Consider the following 14844-nt stretch of genomic DNA (forward strand, 5'->3'; position numbering starts at 1 on the left):
TCAAATTCTGCAGCACTACTGGTCACAGCTGACCTCCAGTTAGAGCGCTCAAGGGCCAGGGCTTCCCAGTTTTCGGTGTCTATGCCACAGTTTTTAAGGTTGGCTTTATGCCCATCTTTAAACCTCTTGAGGTTGGCTTTAAGCCCATCTTAGCAGCCTTTAAAAAGATCGAAAGACCTGGATTTTCTGATGTGCCTTTGGAGAACGACCATATATTCCAATCCTGTTGTTTCACCTATACTGTTTACCTCATATTGCACATTCCCCAACTTATTGAAAGTCTAATTCCACTGTTCCATCCCCTACGAGCTCCTCCCCCACAATTGTACCTTTTTTATTGCTATCTCATTCAGAGTTTTACCATTTTATGTCATGCATTTGGCCCGTCCACTGTGTTTGATTTTCCATTATGTTATTTTGTACTGTTTATTTTACTTGATGGGTTTATTTATTTTATTATGATGTTATTTTGTTGTTTATATTTTATGTTGCTGTAATGTATCACTGGGCTTGGCCTCATGTAAGCTGCTCTGAGTCCCCTTTGGGGAGATGGTGGCAGGGTATAAATAAAGTTTATTATTATTATTATTACTAGCCGTCCCCTGCCACGCGTTGCTGTGGCCCAGTCTGGTGATCTGGAAAATAAAGTAATGAGAAAGTGTTGGTTTCTAATATATGTAATATCTTGATGCTTGTGGGTAAACAGTATTTTTTGTTGTTTCTTTGTCAGTGTTGATGTGGAGAGTGTGTGGTCTGCCTACTCTGGAACATGCAACATATCCTTGTCCTTCTTTAAGGGTCCCTTTCAAATCTAGGAAACTATATATCTCTCTGTGTGTGAATCATATCTATAGCTGGATGGCTCTTTGTCAGGCAGGCATGTAGCCGGGGGGGGGGGGGGGGGTTGGGGGGGCTTCAGCCCCCCCCCCCCCAAATTCTCAGGGTGGTCCGCGAGAAGGCCTTACTGGTACATTATTTAAACTGTTATGTTATTCATATCATGATCTGATCACCATGTTCAATATATCTCATATACATGGGGGTATTGGGGTAATGATATAAAAGGTTTGCTAGGGTAGACCCTCTTTCACTCAGACTCAGCACCCCCCCCCCCCCCCGAATCAAACTCAGCTCCCCCCGAAACAAAATCCTGGCTACGGGCCTGTTGTCAGGAGGGCTTTGATTACGTTTTCTTACCCTGGTGAAGGGAGTTGGACCAGATGGTCTTAAGTATTTTCTGTTAGTCACGGGGGTTCTGTGTGGGAAATTTGCCCCAATTCTGTCTTTTGTGGGAATCAGAATACTCTTTGATTGTAGGTAAACTATAAATCCCAGTAACTACAAATCCCAAATGTCAACGTCTGTTTCCCCCAAACTCCACCTGTGTTCATATTTGGGCATATGGAATATTCGTGCCAAATTTGGTCCAGATCCGTCATTGTGTGAGTCCACAGTACTCTCTGGATGTAGGTGAACTACAACTCCCAAACACAAGGTCAATGCCCACCAAACCATTCCAGTGTGTTCTGTTAGTCATGGAAGTCCTGTATGCCATGTTTGGTTCAATTCCATCATTGGTGGAGTTCAGAATGCTCTTTGATTGTAGGTGAACTATAAATCCCAGTAACTACAAATCCCAAATGTCAAGGTCTATTTTCCCCAAACTCCATCTGTGTTCATATTTGGGCATATGGAATATTTGTGCCAAGTTTGGTCCAGATCCATCATTGTTTGAGTCCACAGTGCTCTCTAGGTGAACTAGAACTCCCAAACTCAAGGTTAATGCCCACCAAACCCTTGTAGTGTTTTCTATTGGTAATGGGAGTCCTGTATGCCATGTTTGGTTGAATTCCATCATTGGTGGAGTTCACAATCCTCTTTGATTGTAGGTGAACTATAAATCCCAGCAACTACAACTCCCAAATGACAAAATCAATTTTTTGAGTGATGGTCACTCCTTGAGGTAGTAGGTGTCTTGTGTCCAAATTTGGTGGCAATTCATCCAGTGGTTTTTGAGTTCTGTTAATCCCACAAACGAACATTACATTTTTATTTATATAGATTATTATTATTATTTATTTATTTATTTATTTATTTTCCTGTCTACCAACATTCCATTTGCCATTCTTGAGTTTGGAGTAGAGTAACTGCTTTGGGAGACGGTGATGGCCCATTTTGGACAATGGGCCAGTTCAGCATGCCCCTTCTGCCTGGCTGGCCCGAATCCCTAGCCGACTTCCTTGCACTTCCTCTTGATGGCCGCTGCGAGGCGCTGGAGAGGCCTGGCCGGCGGCAGCCCGGATGTAGCAGCAGCCGCAGCAGCAGCAGCAAGAGCAGGAGCTTGGAGAAGGAGAAGGTGGTGGACCGGGATCCAGTGCCGCGCGCTGCCTGCCTGCCAGCCAGCCAGCCAAGGCACGCGCACCGCAGGCAGCAGGAGACATGGCGCTGGGAGCGATGTAAAGGATGACAAGGAGGAGCAGGCAAAGGCGAGGCATGCAGCAGCAGCAGCAGCACCAGTTCGCTTGAGCCACCTGCCAGCAGCCCTCGGGGTAGGTAAGCACAGCAGGCAGGGGCTGGGCGTGGAGCTGGGTCTGGGGAGGGGGCTCCCTTTCTCCATGCAAGGTGGCTGGGAGCCTTTTGTGACCCATTGCTGCCTCCCTCTGCTTTTGCCTGGGAGAGAAAAGAGAGCGAGGCTGCCCGGGTGGGTGTGGAAGGGTGCCATGGCTGGTGTTGCGCAAGGAGACAGGCAAGGGGGAGAGGAGGATGCGGGGAAAGAGCCACCCCCCTGGGCTCTGCTCCTCTTTCTCTCCGCTCCTGGCATTGCCCACGCTGGCAAGACCAGGCTCCGCACAAAGGCGCATCGTGCAGAAGGGCAGCCCGGATGGGACGGAGGCAGGAGGCGTCTCCACGCTCCACACATGGAGGGATGGGCCATTGTGGGCACACATGCTCGCCCAGGATGGCATCAAGGAGGTGCTGTGGCTGAGACACACAAGAGAGGGCGGAGGGCAGCGGGCAGCCAGTGGGGCACTCTGTGGCAGTCTCCAGGACCAACACATGGCATAAACACATTGGGAAATGGGAGATATATGTCTGTATATATGGCCCCTTCCACCCAGCTGTATACAATCCACATTGAACTGGATTATATGGCAGTGTGGACTCCGGGCCCTACCACACAATCCTATATCCCAGAATAATAAGGCAGAAGATCCCACATTATCTGAGTGTGGATTAAGGCCTCTTCCACACAGCTGTATACAATCCACATTGAACTGGATTATCTGAATGTGGACTAAGGCCTCTTCTGCACAGCTGTATACAATCCACATTGAATTGGATTATATGGCAGTGTGGACTCAGGGGGATATTATACAGCCCTATATCCCAGAATACCAAGGCAGAAGATCCCACATTATATGAGTGTGGACTATGACCGCTTCCACACAGCTGTATACAAGCCACATTGAACTGGATTATATGGCAGTGTGGACTCAGGGCCCTACCACACAGTCCTATAACCCAGAATATCAAGGCAGAAGATCCCACATTATCTGAGAGTGGACTAAGGCCCCTTCCACACAGCCGTATACAATCCACATTGAACTGGATTATCTGAGTGTGGACTAAGGCCTCTTCTGCATAGCTGTATACAATCCACGCTGAACTGGATTATATGGCAGTGTGAACTAAGGGCCCTTCCACAAAGCCATATAACTCAGAATATCAAGGCAGAAGATCCCACATTATCTGAGTGCAGACTAAGGCCCCTTCCACCTAGCTGTATACAATCCACGTTGAACTGGATTATATGGCAGTGTGGACTCCGGGCCCTACCACATAGTCCTATATTCCAGAATATCAAGGCAGAAGATCCCACATTATCTGAGTTCAGACTAAGGCCCCTTCCACCCAGCTGTATACAATCCACCTTGAACTGCTTTATATGGCAGTGTGGACTGAGGGCCCTACCACACAGTCCTGTGTCCCAGAATATCAAGGCAGAAGATCCCACATTATCTGTGTAAGAACTAAGGCCCCTTCCTCACAGCTGTATACAATCCACATTGAACTGGATTGTATGGCGGTGTGGACTGAGGGCCCTTCCACAAAGCCATATAACCCAGAATATCAAGGCAGAAGATCCCACATTATCTGAGAGTGGACTAAGGCCCCTTCCACACAGCTGTATACAATCCACATTGAACTGGATTATCTGAGTGTGGACTAAGGGCCCTTCCACACAGCTGTATACAATCCACATTGAACTGGATTATATGGCAGTGTGAGGACCCCCCAATGGTGCAGTAGGTTAAACCTCTGTGCCGGCAGGACTGAAGATTGACAGGTTGCAGGTTCGAATCCGAGGAGAGCATGGATGAGCTCCCTCTGTCAGCTCCAGCTTCCTATGTGGGACATGAGAGAAGGATGGTAAAACATCAAAACATCTGGGCGTCCCCTGGGCAACGTCCTTGCAGACAGCAAATTCTCTCACACCAGAAGCAGCTTGCAGTTTCTCAAGTTGCTCCTGACACGACCAAAAATTAAAAAATTATGGCAGTGTGTACTCAGGGCCCTACCACACAGTCCTATATCCTAGAATATCAAGGCAGAAGATCCCACATTATCTGAGTGTTGACTAAGGCCCCTTCCATACAGCTGTATACAATCCATGTTGAACTGGATTATATGGCAGTGTGGACTCAGACCTACCACACAGTCCTATATCCCAGAATATCAAGGCAGAAGATCCCACATTATCTGAGTGTGGACTAAGGACTCTTCCACACAGCTGTATACAATTCACATCGAACTGGATTGTATGGCGGTGTGGACTCAGGGCCTTCCACAAAGCCATATGACCCAGAATATCAAGGCAGAAAACCCCACATTATCTGCTTTGAACTGGAATATATGGCCATGTGGACTCAGGGCCCTACCACACAGCCCTATATCCCAGAATATCAAGGCAGAAAATCCCACGATATCTGCCTTGAACTGGGTTATATGAGTCTACACTCAGATAATGTGGGATCTTCTGCCTTGATATTCTGGGATATAGGGCTGTGTGGAAGGGCCCTATGAGAACCCAGTTCAAAGTAGATGGTGTGGGATTTTATTAAGTTGAGTGGAAGGGCCCTCAGGTAATCCAGTTCAAAGCAGGTAGAGAGCTTGAGGCCCCTTCCACACAGCTGAATAAAATCCCACATTATCTGCTTAGAATTCATAGCAGTGTGGACTCAGATAATTCAGTTCAACTCCGATATTGTGGGATTTTCTACCTTGATATTCTGGTTTATATGGCTGTGTGGAAGGGCCCTGAGTCCACACTGCCATATAACCCAGTTCAAAGCAGATAATGTGAAATTTTATACAGCTGTGTGGAAGGGGCCTGAGATACCAAAGAGAAAGCCAACAAGGGAATGCCATTTTCCTCAACACGTGCCCAATTTTCAAATATTTTGATGGAGATATCTTGGTACCATAGACTCTTGCAACAACAAGAAATAATTCGAAGGAATGATGATAACTGCCTTGAGTTCCCATGGGTGAGAAAGACAGGGTAAAAATGAAGTAAATAAATAAATACTACATGCACAAAAGTATTTTTAGAATACAATATATCTTTATGTATCTTTTAATGACTGTATTTTAATAATACCAAGTCAATGCAGGGTATGGTGTAGTATGGGGTATGCTATTAGTTAGGCCTATTTGTCATAGTATCTATATAAATAAAAATGTAATGTTTGTTTGTGCGATTAACATAACTCAAAAACTGCTGGACGAATTGCCGCCAAATTTGGCCACAAGACACCTACTAACCCAAGGAGTGACCATCAGTCAAAAAATTGATTTTGTCATTTGGGAGTTGTAGTTGCTGGGATTTATAGTTCACCTACAATCAAAGAGCATTTTGAACTCCACCAATGATAGAATTGAACCAAACATTGCACACAGGACTCCCATGACCAACAGAAAACACTAGAAAGTTTTGGTGGGCATTGACCTTGAGTTTGGGAGTTGTAGTTCACCTACAGCCAGAGAGCACTGTGGATTCAAACAATGATGGATCTGGACCATAGTCGGCAGGAATACTCAATATGCCCAAATATGATCACAGATAAAGTTTAGGGGAAATAAACCTTGACATTTGGGAGTTGTATTTACTGGGATTTACAGTTCACCTACAAACAGAGAGCATTCTGAACCCCATGAACTGTTTACCCACAAGCATAGAGAAATTACATATACTAGAAACGAACACTTTCTCATTGCTTTATTTTCTATATCACCAGACTGGGCCACAGCAATGCGTGGCAGGGGACGGCTAGATAATAATAATAATAATAATAATAATAATAATAATAATAATAATGAGTAACTCTCAAGCAACCAGAAAGTACAATTATCCACCAATCCCCACAGGTGCCAGTTCACCGATGGCTCTTCCACATAGCCATATAACCCAGAATATCAAAGCAGATAATCCACAATATCTGCTTTGAACTGGGTTATCTGAGTCCACACTGTCATATAATCCAGTTCAACGTGGATTTTATACAGCTGTGTGGAAGGGACATGAGAGTCTATTGTACTAGTGAACTGCAAGATATTCAATCAGTTGCCTTTATTTCAGTCAATAAATCATCGGCTGAAACAAGATATTTTTTCCAGTTTGATTGGATTCCTTCCTTCCTTCCTTCCTTCCCTCCTTCCTTCCTTCCTTCCTTCGATGGTACACACTGCTAATATAGAACAGGTTTCAAAGTAACCCATAAATTGGAGTAAAAGCATAAATGGCACATTAGACCATTTATTGCTATTATACCTGTGCTTTGGTCAGACATGCAACTTTCACATAAGGAAACATGTCTTCTGTAGCTATTTTTAATTAACTTTGCACCACTAAAGATAAAATCCCATGCACTAGTAACAAAAATGTTTAGCACACCCTTGTATTGACAGCCAGAATGTATAGGTTTGTAGCCTTAATACATAGAAGTCAGATTATTTTTCAGCCTGAAATAAAAGAAAAAAAGCCAAGTGTGGATGTCCTTTTCACTTATTTTTTTAAATCTAATAGCATGGGAAAAAATAATAGCATAGAAAAGATTGCTCAAAATGCATCCTTTGAGTAAGTTGTTTTAAGCTAAAGAATCAACTTTTCTTCAGGAGCCAACTATTGCACAGGAGTTCAGTCTAAGAATAGAATCGCACATTGAGAGGGAGAGACAATGAAGGCATTAGGCAGGAAATCTTGGAGACCTGCCAAAGAAATCAATAGAAGATAACACCAAACCTCTTTGATTATGCGGAATTAAGCTTCCAGGCTTAATGCAGCTTCCAGGTTTTATTTTTTGCCATTGTTTATATGAAAAGTAACAGCCCTTGTAGGTGCTGGCGCCTCTCTTTGTCTTACTCCGATATGCCGTGGGGTGGATTACTTTGGATTTTAAGATTTTTTGAAAAATTGAATGATTTATTCCCTGACCACAGTGGAGACAGATAGAACAGCTACTGCTGCTGACTTAACTGTGGACTTAGGAAAGACAGAAACATAGATGAATGACAAAAGGGAGTTGCTCCTGGCAAATCAAATGAAAGAAAGCCTGCCTTATTTCCCTGAAGTCTTAATTTCCTATTGTGTTTTTTGACTCAAAGTAGATCTGATGGTTGGATCCAGCCATCTTTTACATTTTCCATAATGGCTCTGACCTGACACCACCAAGGCACTGTGGGAAATTTAAATGTTAGTTAGATAAAGCTGTCCACACTGCTTGTAATGACTGTGTGTACACATGGGGAGCAGCATTCAGATGCATAGTAAAGTGTCACATTTTGAAATGTTACAGCATAGGGCCCTTCCAGACAGGCCCTATATCCGAGGATCTGATTCCAGGTTTATCCCCGAATTATTAATATTATTATTTATTATTATTTACTGCATGTATATACCACTTTTCTCACCCCTGAGGGGACTCAAATCAGTGTACAACAAGTAATGGCAAGATTCATTGCCAACACACACATACATACACACACACACACACAAACATATATATATGAAACCAAAGCATAATAACTATTAATGATAACATATAGCTATAAATTAAACCTTAAAATCATATTAAACATCAAACGTAAACAGACATTTAAAATTAAAATATAGAATTAAACATCTTAATATGGCATTTAAATCACAAAATCCAGAATTGTAATCCAAAGCTTTTCCTATTCTCAATTGCACTTATGTCTTATTCATTTCTTGTACTGCCTGAAGTTTTGGTCCCATAGCCATATCTTTACGTTTTTTCTGAAGGCCAGGAGGGAGGGGGCTGAACTAATATCACTGGGGAGAGAGTTCCATAGCTGAGGGGCCACCACTGAGAAGGCCCTGTCTCTTGTCCCCACCAGTCGCTTCTGTGAAGGAGGTGGGATTGAGACTGGGCCTCCCCAAAAGATCGTAATCTCTGAAATGGTTCATTGGTGGTGGGGGGGAGAGATGCATTCAGACAGGTACTGGTAGTTCCTTATCTGGTAGTGCACATCCATATAATCCAGGTTAAAGCAGAAAAACCTGGGATCAGATCTTGGGATATAGAGCCTGTCTGGAAGGGCCATAGACAGAAGTTTGCAACTCAGAATAATGTTTCAGACACTTGGGAATAGGGTTGCCAGTCTCCTAAATAGAGAGTTTGGATCTTTGTACAATAAACTCGTATTTCTGAAATTTAATTTGGTGGAGGGGGTTCAGTTTTAATTTACTATACCTTTCCAGCCTATCCTTCTTAACAAATAAATACTGAGATTTTGATAATCAAAGTTGATCTTCACAGAAGAGCCGCTGGTTTTCCTTGCCATTTGGAGGTGGGCAACTTGAGACTCTACAGCTATTGTTGGATATCAGCATCTATTATCTCAGTAGTAGGAAATGGTGGAAGTTACAGTCCTCCTGCAAAACCAAATGTTTCCTAGCCTTATTTTACATCAGATTAATAGAGGAGAAGACCAGGGAGAGGCTTGCTCTTCATGATGGGCTTCATGAAAAAGTGATGTGACTCTGTTTTCATTTTTGGCTGCTTTTTGGTTGATTTTGCAGTTTTTGATAATTTGGAGAGCTTTAGTCTATTTTGAGTGGTTTTGAAGGCAAATTTTACTATTTATTTATTTTGGACTTTTATATCCCGTCCTATCTCAACCTCTGCAGAGGGACTCAGAACGGCTGACCACAAAAGCATAAGTCCATGTTTCTCTCTTTGGAGGCTTTCGGGGACTTCAGTGACTACACATTTAGTCATTGACTGTGGCCCACTCCACACAGCTGAATAAAATCCCACATTATCTGCTTGGAGCTGAAATATATACCAGTGTGGACTCAGATAAACAAGTTTAAAGCAGATATTACGGGATTTTCTGCCTTGCTATTCTGGATTATATGACTCTGCGGAAGGATCCTGTGTCTTGCTTACCCATTCCAACTAGAAGTATTGATCAGAAAGCTGAGGAACCATCTAAAATCCATCTAAAGAAGTCTCCTAGCATATGCAAGACCTCCCTACAGAACTTTCCCAAGAGCACAAACTTCAAGTTGTTGAATGATATTGGCTAGTTTGCTTATCATTGGTGTGGACTTTATCTTCCGATACGATTTCTCGTCTTGAGGTCACTAGTTTTCTTATTGCTGGATGGGCTAGCAATGGACTTGAGTTTTCTACCTGGCCACATTTTTCTGCTGAGTTAAATACACAGTTATTTTGTTGTTGTTCATTCGTTCAGTCGTCTTCGACTCTTCGTGACCTCATGGACCAGCCCACGCCAGAGCTCCCTGTTGGCCGTTACCACCCCCAGCTCCTTCAAGGTCAGTCCAGTCACTTCAAGGATGCCATCCATCCATCTTGTCCTTGGTCGGCCCCTCTTCCTTTTGCCTTCCACTTTCCCCAGCATAATTGTCTTCTCTAGGCTTTCCTGTCTCCTCATGATGTGGCCGAAGTACTTCAACAGTTATTTTAAATGACATTTATTTCTATGAAAACTGAAAGCTCACTCTTCTGGGGTTTCTGTTTATCACTCAACACCGGCATTTAAAAATATGAACTAGAAAATACTTTGAGCTTGTCCAAAGTATGATGGAGGCACTTTTCTCAATCCCAACATTTTCAGAGGCACATGAGGTGGAATTGAAGAAGGTCTTTTCCATGGCTGTTCCTGGCTCCTTCCTTTCTACCTTTCTGTGAAGACTTCTTTATTCCACTGAGCTTTTGGACATTGTTTTAATATTTGCTTTCAGATTGATGTTTACAGTGAGTTTTACTCTGTGGACAGTTTAATATTATTTAAATCTTGCAGTCTATTCTTCAAGCTGCCTTGCACTTCTCTTTTGGGGAAAATGGTGAAATAGAAATACGGTGGTGTCATGCAATATTTTATCCGCTATGTCTTTTATTATGTTACTATCAGTCATGGGAACACGATAATAAAAGACATGTACAATGGATAAAGCATTGGATCATGACATTTCAAAAATGGATGCCTGCCCAAGCAAGAAGTTTTTTTGCAAGGTACTCAGCCTTCCAAAGAAAAGAGGTTTTTCTACCCGATGGGGCATTTTCTCCCCATTCTCTTTTCCGTGTCCTTTATCAGGTTTTCCTTGCCTTTGGATCCTGGCTGGCGGCCAGATGATGCTTTCATTGTCAGCATACTGTGTCCTTCCTTCACATTGGAGTCTTGGAGATTAGCTTCAGTTGGATGGAATCCACATAGGCTAATTTCAACAAACAGCCCATTATTTATTCCCAAAGGGATACTGTCTTCTCCCAAAGCCTACTCCGATGTAGTTCTGCCAACAGCATGCCTTTGGTGCCCATGATGTTTTGGACTGCAACTCCCGCACTTTCTTCTCATTTTCCATACCAGCCGGGACCTCTGGAAGGTGAAGTCCAAAACATCCGGGTCTCTGAATGTTTTCTATCTCGTATTGAACTCTGAATCAAGTCTGTGTGAGTCTCTTAGGTATGTTAACATCTCATCAAAGTACATATGTAACAATACAATTACAACTGTATCTCCCTAAATGTTATGGGAATTGGACTGCAGCTCCCCAAATATCCCCCAAAGTGGCAAGCAGGCAGAAATTCTGGTAATTGCAGTCTGAGCTTTGAAAAATTACTTTTTGGCCTTTAAAACCCAGTGGTAATCAGTCCTCTTTGTTTATATATTTTAAATCTTAACAGAACATAGTCTGTTGTGCTTAATAATAATTGCAATCTTACATTTAGGGCTCTTACAGTCATATAAACCAGAATATCAAGGTGGAAAATCCCACAATATCTGAGTGTGGACTCAGATAACCCAGTTCAAGGCAGATATTGTGGGATTTTCTGCCTTGATATTCTGGGAAATACGGCTGTGTGGAAGGGCCCTGAGTTAGCTGAGTTCACACTATCACATATTCATGTTTAAAGTAGACAATGTGAGATTTTTTTCAGCTGTGTGGAAGGAGCATTAGTGGTGACTGTGGGCCTTTCCAGACAGGCCGTTATATCAGTAGCATCTGCGTTTTAAACATGTGGATGTTCCTGGGCTCCTATCCACACCGACCCCAGAAAATGCACACTTTCTAGGGTGGGGGCTCAGATATTCTTCTGTGACTGGTCTAGGAGAACAGCTGCAGATCCTACCCCCTCCCCCAAAGCCCCCAGACCCCCTTTAAAAGCAAGGAAAACTTACCTGGCCTCCATTACAGTGTTGCCAGACTTCTCTCGGCACATAAAAATGACGTGCCAGGATAGCGGGGGGGGGGGGTCCTCTCTAATACCACAACCCCCCCCCCCCCGGCTCTCCTGGCGCATCATTTCTATGCACCAGGAGAGCTCTGGCAAGACTCTAATGGAGGCCGGGTAAATTTTCCTTACTTTTAAAAGGGGTTTGGGGGCTTTGGGGGAGGGGGTGGAATTCCCACATTTTCCCAGACTAATTTAGTCCAGAAAACTCTGTGAATGGTGTCTGGATTCCAAGAAGGTGCAGAATAAATCCACTATCTAATTAATTCATCATAAAACAGGGTTTTCTTTGTTTGTGACGAATTAATCGTGGGTCAGCCAGAACATTATCTGTACAGCCCCCTTTTTATTGTGGAAGTTTCCGCAAAAAAGGGGCTGTCTAGATTTGCCCTGTGTATCTAATGCACCAATAGTATATAGTGAGCCCTTGCTATCTGCTCGGGTTTTGTTCTTGAACACCCTGTGGATATCAAAATCTGGATATGTAAGTCTCAGTATATATACTGGCATAGTAAAATTGTGTCCTTTATATAAAATAGCAAAATCAAATTTTGCTTTTTTATTTCTTACAAAAATATTTTCAATCCATGAATAGTTGAATCCATGGATACATAATCTGTGGATATGGAGAACTGACCGTACTCTTTCTCTGAATGGTACTTATATAGCTAAAATATCACCACTAACCCATAAGAGAGCACTTTCAAGCAACATAAAAGGAACCACCAGATCTTGAGAAAAATATTTAGAAATTAGACAAAGAAAGCTCTCCTACCAACACCCCATTGAGCTAGTTTAGAATATTTCAGTTGCCACAAAATGCTGTCTGAGTTTTGTTGAGATACAGATGACCTGGAGGAAAGAGGAATGGGACAGAGTACCCTAGAAGAAGAGCCAATTTAATGAAGTTGTTTGAATATTGGACTTCAACTCTGGGAGACTAGATTCAAATCCTTGCTTAGTTATGGAAACCTCCTGGATTATCTTGGCCAAATCACACTCTCTCAGTCTCACTGAACAAATCTTACCTAGAAAGTCCTGTGAGAGGTTTGCCATGTGTTAAATCGACTTAAAGGAACACAAAAACAAAAGGATGTATGACTGTTGGATCATTTCGTGTTGCAGTATTTTGTTTCTGATCTGATGTGTTGGTTGATCCTTTTTGGGAGGGAGTAGACAAGCTAGATCTCTTTTTTTTTTTTTTTTTTAAAAGGAGTACAAGGTCATGCAGACAACTCTCTTTTAGAAGTTTTTGTTGGATGATTGCCATCTGGGAATCTTTCCAAAGAAGTTGTGTCCTCTTTCCCCCTTCCCTGGTTTGTCCTATTAGCCAGAATCTCGGCGACTGCTCCACTTCTGTTTTGAGAAACATGTGTCTCCGCTGTGTATTGATTGCAAACCCAATCTTACAATTTGCAGACCAACTGTACATATTGACCTAGCACAATACCTGTCTGAAATATTTCAAGTGCATTTGTCAGATGGTGCTTGTCAGTTTTGGAAAGCTTTCCACACTGAGCACTGAGACAATATATCTGAGCAATGACAATTGTGAAAGCACCTGTAAACAGAAGGGAGATATTGAGCTGTTTGTTATGGATTATAACATAGGAATTGTGCCTGTTTTTCACTGCTAGAATATTTGAAGAATCTGAAAGTTAGGATGCAGTGATTTGCAGGAAATGTTGCATATCCCTCAGAGCCATCCATGTTCCTTATTTTTCTGCTTCATACTTGGTGTTCTTCCATATTCAGTAGCTCACAGTTGAATCAAACTCTTCTCCCTTTGGTGGTTTGCTACTTCATTCTGGCTCTCCTGTCCTTATTTTCACACAATTGTGCTTTTATGTTAGTGTTCTTATCTGCTGCAGCCCATGTTCTTGTTCCAGAAGGGTTTTGTTGGATAAATACTTGGGTTTGGCTGCAATTTCAGGATGCCAACTAATGAGAATTGGCATGAGGCTAAACCACAACTGCACAACTGGTGACTTTTCCAGTTGAATCTTGTTGAACGCATGGTCACCCAATAGGGACTAAAGTAATATTCACACATTTGTTATGTGTCTGGAAGTACCTAAAGAAGAAAGTTGCCATCCACCTGGCAAATCAGTGCACTGGCTGGCTCTGGACTGGCCCAAGATCTGTTGCTGCCTGAGGTAGAGCAGTTCATGGCAATTTCCATTTGCCCATGTCCAGGAACACTGTACTTTAAGGGAGCCAGCTCAGGAAAGAAATCCCAGGCATGTCTTTTCTTCCCTGTGACAATACATACGGCCCGCTCATTGTTTTAAGTCTTGAATGGTTGTATTCTATTGTATATTGGTTGTAATATTTTTATAGTGTATGTTTTATGTAATTTATTATGTTGTTGTTTATGTTCTGATTTTATTTTGTTGCTGTGTTGGGTTTGGCCCCATGGAAGCCGCCCCGAGTCCCCCTTGGGGAGATGGTGGCAGGGTACAAATAAAGGTGATGATGATGATGATGATGATGATGATGATTACAAATATAATAATGACAAAGTGAAAAACAGTTTGTTACCTTGAAACCTCACAGCTGTTACTTGAGACAGCTGCCACATTTTGCCCAGCACTTGACTGTATGTGTATTCAGCTTGGTTTGAGTCCCATGGTGTGCAGGCTCTGTCTATACTGAACACTTAAAAAAAACAATAAGCCACCCTTACCTAAATGATTATTGTTATTATTAATAATAATGCTTCTTATTTTAAAGAAGCTTCTAACAGTTTCAGATACTCATTTTTTTCAGAACTTTTTTTGTTTTTGTTTATATTGATCAAGAAATTTTGCAGCTATGGGGCAGATGTGGTGCTTTGTTACGCTTGATGGCTATAACTATACCCTTCTCCACTAATGTCTGCTCAGATTTCAAATGTATTAGATGTTTGCCTAGGTAGGTTTTCCCTTTTTATTCTTGGTGTTATGTGAAGAAGTAATCTAGGCTTCAGCAGTTCTATTGTGCCCACCCTAGCACTTCCTGGCACTGCAAGCTAAGCATTTAATACACCCTTCCTGAGTACAGTGCCCTCCAGATGTACTGA

At 42.5% G+C, this 14844-nt stretch overlaps 1 protein-coding gene across 5 annotated transcripts in view; it reads left to right on the forward strand.

The window, feature by feature from the left end:
• Nucleotides 1–2319: 2319 nt before the first annotated feature.
• The window catches only part of PAK5 (p21 (RAC1) activated kinase 5), a 154958-nt gene continuing 142433 nt past the window's right edge, over nt 2320–14844 (forward strand). For 3 of the 5 annotated variants that reach the window (XM_060785775.2, XM_060785761.2, XM_060785781.2), the window contains exon 1: nt 2320–2553. The gene's annotated coding sequence lies outside the window, so the exon portion shown is untranslated. The remainder of the gene's footprint in view (nt 2554–14844) is intronic. The other 2 variants (XM_060785767.2, XM_060785784.2) reach the window with 1 other exon arrangement.

This window comes from Anolis sagrei, chromosome 1, assembly GCF_037176765.1.
Source record: "Anolis sagrei isolate rAnoSag1 chromosome 1, rAnoSag1.mat, whole genome shotgun sequence".
NCBI lineage: Eukaryota > Metazoa > Chordata > Lepidosauria > Squamata > Dactyloidae > Anolis > Anolis sagrei.